This window comes from Limanda limanda, chromosome 10 (genome assembly GCF_963576545.1).
Source record: "Limanda limanda chromosome 10, fLimLim1.1, whole genome shotgun sequence".
NCBI lineage: Eukaryota > Metazoa > Chordata > Actinopteri > Pleuronectiformes > Pleuronectidae > Limanda > Limanda limanda.
Window position 1 is genome coordinate 1,225,754 of NC_083645.1, and position 7,898 is coordinate 1,233,651.

The following is a 7,898-nucleotide window of genomic DNA, read 5'->3' on the forward strand; positions in this document are numbered from 1 at the left end:
CATGATTCCTCATATATAATTAAAGGACACACAAGCTGAGAACAAACAGAAATAGTAATTTTTTACCTTTGAATTAATGTAATGTATTATACTTTTCATGTTTTTATTTGTATTTCTAAGAATATTTTCTATCAGTTTTTCACTGTTACATTGTTGTCTAATCAGTGGTAACCAACCTTTTCAACCCAAGATCACTTTTTAATTCAAAACGTAAACTGAGAATTACCACTGCTATGTCTTCCGAAAAACCCACTTAGGAGGCTCATATCTATTCATTTTGCTATTTCTGTTACAACAAGCTATACGTAAGAGCATAAATTATCAAAAAGAAAGACAGTTATACAACTTTATATTTTCAATGCACAGTGTTCAAATTTACTGCATCTGTTCAATATTAAGCTCCTCAGTTCAGCGAGAAGTTCTGCAAGCAGAGCTGCTACAGCCAGCATTATTCTCAATAGGGTTTGCCCTAAAAAACTACTGTATTTCCTTGTATAAAGTACAACTATGTACTCAAATGAAAAGTACAGTATGAAGCCGAAAACTTCCACAACCTGCACATACTTCACAACAAAACCTTGTAAAATGTGCTTTTCTATTTCCATTTAGAAACACAGGGAGTTTCACAAAGATGTATGTTAGTTACATAAAGCCAACATAAACATTAAAACTCTGGTGAAAGATCATTTTCACTGTCTATTCTGCTGTGAACCCCAAGCAATGTTTATCTGTTGAATGTGTCACAAACATTAGTATAAACCATCTGTTCCCATTATCTCCTAGACTGGAAGAGAAGTGTTAAAGAATGTAAAAAGGCTCTCAACAAAGCAAGAGCTGCCTATTATTCAAAACTAATAGAAGAGAATAAAAACAACCCAAGGTTTCTCTTCAGCACTTAGCCAGGCTGACAGAGAGTCACACCTCCTTCGAACCCAGTATTCCTCGATCCCTAAATAGCAATATCTTTATGACCTTTTTTAATGATAAAATTCTAACTATTAGAAATAAAATCAACCATCTCCTGCCCTCAATTGGCACTAATACCCTCCCAACAACAGAGATCTCAGAAACGGCTGAGAATCCTTCCCATTATTTAGACAGCTTCTCTCTGATCACCCGTGATCAGTTTACCCAAATAATCTCAGGTTCTAAACCAACAACCTGTATCTTAGATCCCATTCCTACAAAATTACTTCATTCATTCTTGTTTGATTTCTTACTCAGTCACGTTCTGTTTTCCTCGTCATCGTTTCTTCTGACAATTTCCTCTGGTTTCTTTGGTGGCTCTGCCAGGATGTCCCCACTGAGAATGGCGAGCAAGTTGTCTCTTATAGCTAGCTGTTAGTTCTGGCTTTGGTTGTTGATGTGTCTATGTATGCTGTTAATTTCTTCTCTTTCTCTCTCCTCTCTCCTGCACACACTTTCATTCCAGGTCACTTCATCAAAGAAAATACTTTGATCACCACCTTTTATTATTTGATGGGAGATGAGTTTCTAGGGGTGTAATCAATGCCAGGAGAGGAACTTTAATCTTTACTGATTCTTAGCAATCAGATATTTCATTTAAATGTAAATAGTAAGAAACGATGAAGAACCTAATAAATGTTATACTTTGTAAAAAAAACGTTAAGGTTAGGTTATTTTATATTTGTTGGTTAGATTGGTTATTTTTGATAAATGCAATTTTGTAACATGGAAAAATTAAACAGTAATTGGCAACCAGTCTTCATGAAAGCGTTGTAGAAAATGATTAAAGTTTTACAAAAAAAATCTATAAAACATAATTGATAATATTAACAACCAGGTGAATCATAAAAAAACATGTGATCCCCCAGCTCCCCTACCAAACATCTGCTACCACTGTTTTCCTCTTGGCTCGAGGCCTCGATGATAGATTGTTCCATGCTACTATCAGGGCTATCACCAGTCTGTCTGTCAGTGTGTGTTGTATGTGTGTGTTTGTTTTCTATGGTGTGGGGGTGCAGGGTGAACAAACATGTCCTTTTGAGTCAGTAGGTGCAGAGCTAATATTGACCAGCACGCTCGTGACATGCTGCAGGTCACATTAAGCACAGTAGCAATGGAGAACGAAGAGCCAATGACACGCCTTATCACCTGGATGAATTAGCCTCCGTCTGTCAGTCTGATCAGCAACACACCACACAATGAGAGGGAGGGAGAGAGGGGGTGAACACAAGCTTCAATCATACAGTACATGCTGCAGAAATACACGTTTATATTTGAATCTGGCTTATGTCAGCCAGGCATTTAATTTTCTAGAGCCAATGTTGGTCTGGAACTTTTCAGAATTTTTTTCAATTTTAGAGATCTGTTTTACTAGTACGAGAGATCACATCTGTATACCTTCGTTAGAAATAAAATGAGCTTGCTGATTGACCTGGCTTAATATGTGTCATATTTTTCAGACCTCAGTATGGATTACTGGTATTTGAGGCTGGTTATAAAAAGATAAATAAATGAAATAATAAGTTTATCTCATTCAAAATCGTGACAGTTTTTATCTGTATGCAGGCTTCTAACTTAACCTGTGCAACCCCTTGAACTCTGTAGCGTGATGTCGTTGAATGTCATGCTTCTGATTTCACAGGCAGCGACATTTGACTACAGGCTGCACCCCACAGGACACTCACAGCACAGGAGGAGTCAGATCAAGTGAGCGAGAATGGGGATAGGAAATACACAAGATGGACAATAGAAAAATAAATGTAGGGGCTGAAAAGGCCAGAATTAAAAAAATGTAAGCATTACAAGTTGTCGCGACTAAATGGACCATTTGTTTGAAACCAGCTTGCACCTGCTTGAAAGTACAGAACAAGCTGCAAAAGTAGAATTTGTTGGTGAAAAACACTGATCCAACGGTTTCAGCCACAGGATTTAGATATGGTCTTTAGTTATCATCCACAACAGCCCCCGGAACTTCCCATACCAGGTATGAAAGCCTGGAAACATATTTACCAAAGAAAAGTGGTCAAGTACACTCCACAGAGATAGTGCAGATGATTATTTTATAAATGTAAAAAAGACAGATGTAGTAGAAGCCTGTTGACAGGCAGCCAAATGTAATTATACTGAGCAGATGAGGATAAATCGTCAGGTGATGGAGTGTGTAGTGGATGTCGGAAAATTCATAGGCAAATATAGCATTAGCTACAGGGGAGATCAAGAGGTCTTTATCTTAAAAAAACATGTCTGTTCATCATGGACACATCCTAGGAATTATTCTACTCTTGAGGAAGTAGGATGTTTGTCTCCAACAGCATGTAATCAGTTGAATGGAGAAAACTGGGTCAAAGGGGAGAGTCTCTGTCTCAAAAGACATAATAAACAAAGTAGTGGATGGGAGGTCAGCTTTTAAAGACTAACTCAAAGGATATGTGTTATTTTAAACTGAGATATGTCATTGATTGCTATGGTGGAATGTGAATCCTCTCCAGGGCAGCATTATGCAGAGCTGCTGAAAGAAGTTTTACTGAAGCTCAACATAGACAGTGGCACATATGTGGGCAACTCGACGGATGATGCAGCTGACAGTATCAGGGGTTTTCTAGAATTCTATCTGAGCAGCCTCCTACTCGGATTCATATATGGTGTTATGCACATCCTCTGAAACTTGTACTGCCAGACACACCGGGCAGTGTTGTTGAAAGTGCATCACTGTTTTCACTGCTTAATGATATTGCAGTCTTCAAAAGAGTCATACAAGTGTACGCAGAAGTGGGAAGAGATGAGTCAGGACAAGCATCACAGAAGACTGACCCCAATAGGAGAAAGTAGTTGGTGGGCTAAGGATCAGGCCCTAAGTAAAGTGTTTAGGAGCTTTGGGAAGCCTCAGGAAGCCCTGTTTGTTGACGTGCTTATGGTCTTAGACACACTGTGAAAGATGTCAAACAAAAGCCTATTGTGAGGGCAAAATACTTACGAAAAAGATAAATGGATATTCTTACAGCTGCAAAAGAAGGAAGATTGTCAGCTGGTAGTGCAGACTGCCCCTTACTTAGAAAATCATTGTAGACACTGTAACAGGCAGTATTCTTCGGAGGTTTTCTGCTAATCCCAAACTTTGGTCAGATTTTGCCTTACTGAACCCTAGAAAATCTGCTAGTCAGAGAAAATGGGCTTCCCAACTCAATTCTTGGAGAAGTAAGCCAATGCCTACTTAGGTTTGATATTGGAGCTACAGTTGGCACATTATGTAGTGAGCTGTTTGGCCTTGCTTCCCAGTTGGACAGACATGTCATTTCAAGCCTCACCTGAGTGTTTGTACAATATTTTTGCTGTATGTAAATAAAGCTTTGACTCCACATATACCTTGTTCACATTTGTTCCCTGTACAATATGTTCACCTATAACATCAAGCATCACATGAATGTATAGTTTTAATTAACTGCAGTGCTTTTAGTAAAGGCTTACTAATAAATAATAATAAATATTAATATACACATTTTTATTATTAATATTGTGTGGGAGGGGCTTGCCCCACGTGTGGAATGCAATGACCCCACGTGTGCACTGCAATGACCCATAAGGTGACCAATAGCAACACTTCTACCAGCCAATCACGAGTGACATTTGGTTTCAAGGGTCTGTGGTTTCCTCCAATGGTGAGTAGACAGAGGTTCTAGCCAGCGGCTGGACTCCGATTCATATGCTAATTAGATCACACGTCGCGATCGGTCCGCGCGGCGGAGCGAGCCCCCCCGCGGCTCTCTCCTTTGTTCTCCATATCCCCCTTAAGGTTCGCAAACGCCGATAGACTCAGCTTATTGTCACTGGCGAACGCCGAGGTAACATCATGGAAACAGTTGGTTACAGCAGGGGATTAGGCCTGTCCGAAGAGGTTTCCTGGGACAATAACACTGCTTTTCGTCTAGTGTATCTCAAAACAGGCAGAACAAGAGATATATTTAATTGCTCAAAAAAAAGTTAAGATGGTGCTCTGAAAGCACAAGTCCTGTCATTGAGAGTCCATCAGCAGGTGACAATGTAGAGGCCTGTGTGCCCCCTCCAACTGATCCTGCTCTTTGGTCACCACAAGTTTTAGAGGCGGATCGTGTTGAAATAGTACGAGGAGGTCCATTTAAAATCCCATCAGATTTTAATTTTCCAAGGGGACTAGATGTCAGGGCGATATAGTAGCCTACAATTTGAAACACTCTCAAATGGAGAGAAAATCACGAGAAGTTGGCTTGTTTACTCGCAACAAAGCAAAGCTTTGAAGATTTTCTCAATACTTGAATGTGTGTGTTTTAGCTGTTCTACATAGTGTGTTTACAAAGTAAAGTAAAATTGTGTGAATTATCTGCTTCTAAATCTTTGCCTTATTGAAGAAGATTGCTAACTTGTATACTTCTGCTTTTAAGTTTGTATTTATGGATGACTATTTAATTTCTACGAAGATTTTGCACATCCCAATACTTGTGTGTATGTTTTGGCTGCTCTGTGTACTGTGTTTACAAAGTAGATTTTCCTTTTTCGTTTTAATAAAATGTTAAACTGGCAGAAACAAACATTTTTTTCTCGGGGGGAGGGGGGGCATCATAAAGGAGATATGCTTAGGGCACCAACGTGGCTAGCAACGGCACTGCCCCCACCAATCAATGTGACATCTTTCTCAAAATGAAATCTGGTGCAAATCAAACTCTGCAGCCTTTGCAAAGAGGAGTGGTTGTCAGAGCTTTATTTATTGCCAAAGGATATTCCAATCCTCCTCAGTGACGTCATAGAAAAATGTTTTGAATCTGGGACCTGGTTTTCTCTTCCTGTAGCATCCATCTCCTGAGAGCATCTCCTTCTTACTCCCAGCTGTCAGCCTTGTCTGCAGCATCTATCAGTAGCTCTGCAGCACTACAGCAGGTCAGTCACAGTGAGCAGTGTTTGCATCTTGTCGTGGTCAGATTATTTGTTAATCAGCTAATATCTCTACCATGTTCCTTTTAATGTCTAAACAGAGTAAATTCTCGGTAAACTAGGCACTAAAAAGGGGAAACATGAGAATGATTGCCGGCTTGTTATTGTGGGTGGTCAGGTGCCAGGCGTCACAAGGCAAAAATACGTGTTCAATTAACTGATATTGGAGTGTGTGCAATTTTGGTGCAGATCTAAATAAAAAACTGGATCTAGTGAGCTTGAACGTTGGTTCCGTAAGGGGACTGCTGGGCCTTGGCAAAGTACCATTCTTGACTCTGTTATGGGATTAAGATTTTCATGAATCAATCAAAAGTCTGGCTCAGATCCAGGGGCAGCTCCTGGTATGGGCGACATATACATTGCCTAGGGGCAAAATGTCGAGAAGGCGCCACAAGAGGCTGATTTATCATGACGTGAAACATGCAATGTTAACCAATGCAGTAAGGTCACACCATCGTCCTCTAACACCGGAGATTCACTTGAGGCAGAAGCGCCGCAAAGCGCCTTGAAAAGCTGTACGCCTAATTTCCGCGCACATGTTAATCTATCGGGCTGTTCGCACCGGCAGTGAAGTACTGGCAGGCGTTGGGAAGCGCCAAGAAGCGATGGGTAGCGTCTAGAAGCTCCGCGGCCGGCTCGCTATCTTCGGGGTCTGAAATCTCACCCAGGGCTCCAACATTCCCAGGGCCGGCCCTGCTCAGACCAAAGGGAAGTGGAAGCAGTAATATCAAGATATCTCAAGAATGCCTTGACGGAATTTCCTCAGATTTGGTACAAATATTCACTTGTACTGAAGGATGAACTGATTATATTTTGGTGGTCAAAGGTCAAGGTCACAGTGACATTACAAAGCAAGTTATATTTAGCCTAAATGTCCTCTGGGATCCTCTTCTGGAGCCACCTTCATGTTTGCATGTACACACTGCACACAAGCGCTTGTCCAAGGGTATGCATGGGTTTAATTATGGTAGCGTACATTTAAGCTAAAAACATGGTGTAAATGATACTGGTTCAAGTCTAAATGTCAGGCGTACGGACATTATATGTGATTCCTAATTAGGTCGAGAACCCTTTTGTTTCTGCTTCGGTTTGTAATTAGTAATATATGGTGTCTGCTGCCTCGGCTCGAGTTGATGTGCAGCTACTTTTTCTGGAACATGACCTCAATTGGCCACATGGTGGTGCTGTATTTAGGGCTCAAAAATTACATTTTGACAGGTCATGCCCCTCACACCCTTAATCTGACTGACTTGAAATTTGACACACAAGTCAAACTCAATGGGCTCTACAAAAAGCCTCTTGGGCTATAATTGTTCACCATGATCAATATTTACCTAATTTGAATAAATTGACAAACTTATTTGACAACTACTTTTTGGTTTTTCAACCAATCAACACCAATTTCAGTATAAAGCATTGTGAGACTAAATCTCTTTATATATTTGTCCAATCATCATGTAACTAATCAGATATGTTTATATCGTATTGTAGAATAGGCCTGTTTAAGAATTTTAAGTTTAATCCATAGGGGGCTGATACCAAAAAGGTTTAAAGCAGTATACACTTTTTCACCAATTTCACCAAATTCGATTTAAAATTATGATTTAAAATCTAAAGTGCCGCATTGACCGGATGAAGTGACAGTTCTCCCTCAGACCAAAGTTAACTGGCTGAAATGAGTTTGCTCAACTTTGCCAAGCCTGAAACTGCTCATTGCTTCTTTTCACTTTTCACTTTTCAATTAAGCTGCTTTCTTATGGAGCTGCTTCCTTCGTTTGAGCTGCTTCCTCATATTGAGCTGATTCTTCCTATTGCGCTGCTTCCTCTTTTGAGTTACTTCTTCCTTTTGATCTACTTCCTCCTTTAGAGCTGCTTCCTCTTTTTAATCAGCTGCTTATTCCTATTTAGCTGCTTCTTCCTATTCAGCTGCTTCTTCCTATTGATCTGCTTCCTCCAATTGAGCTGCTGTC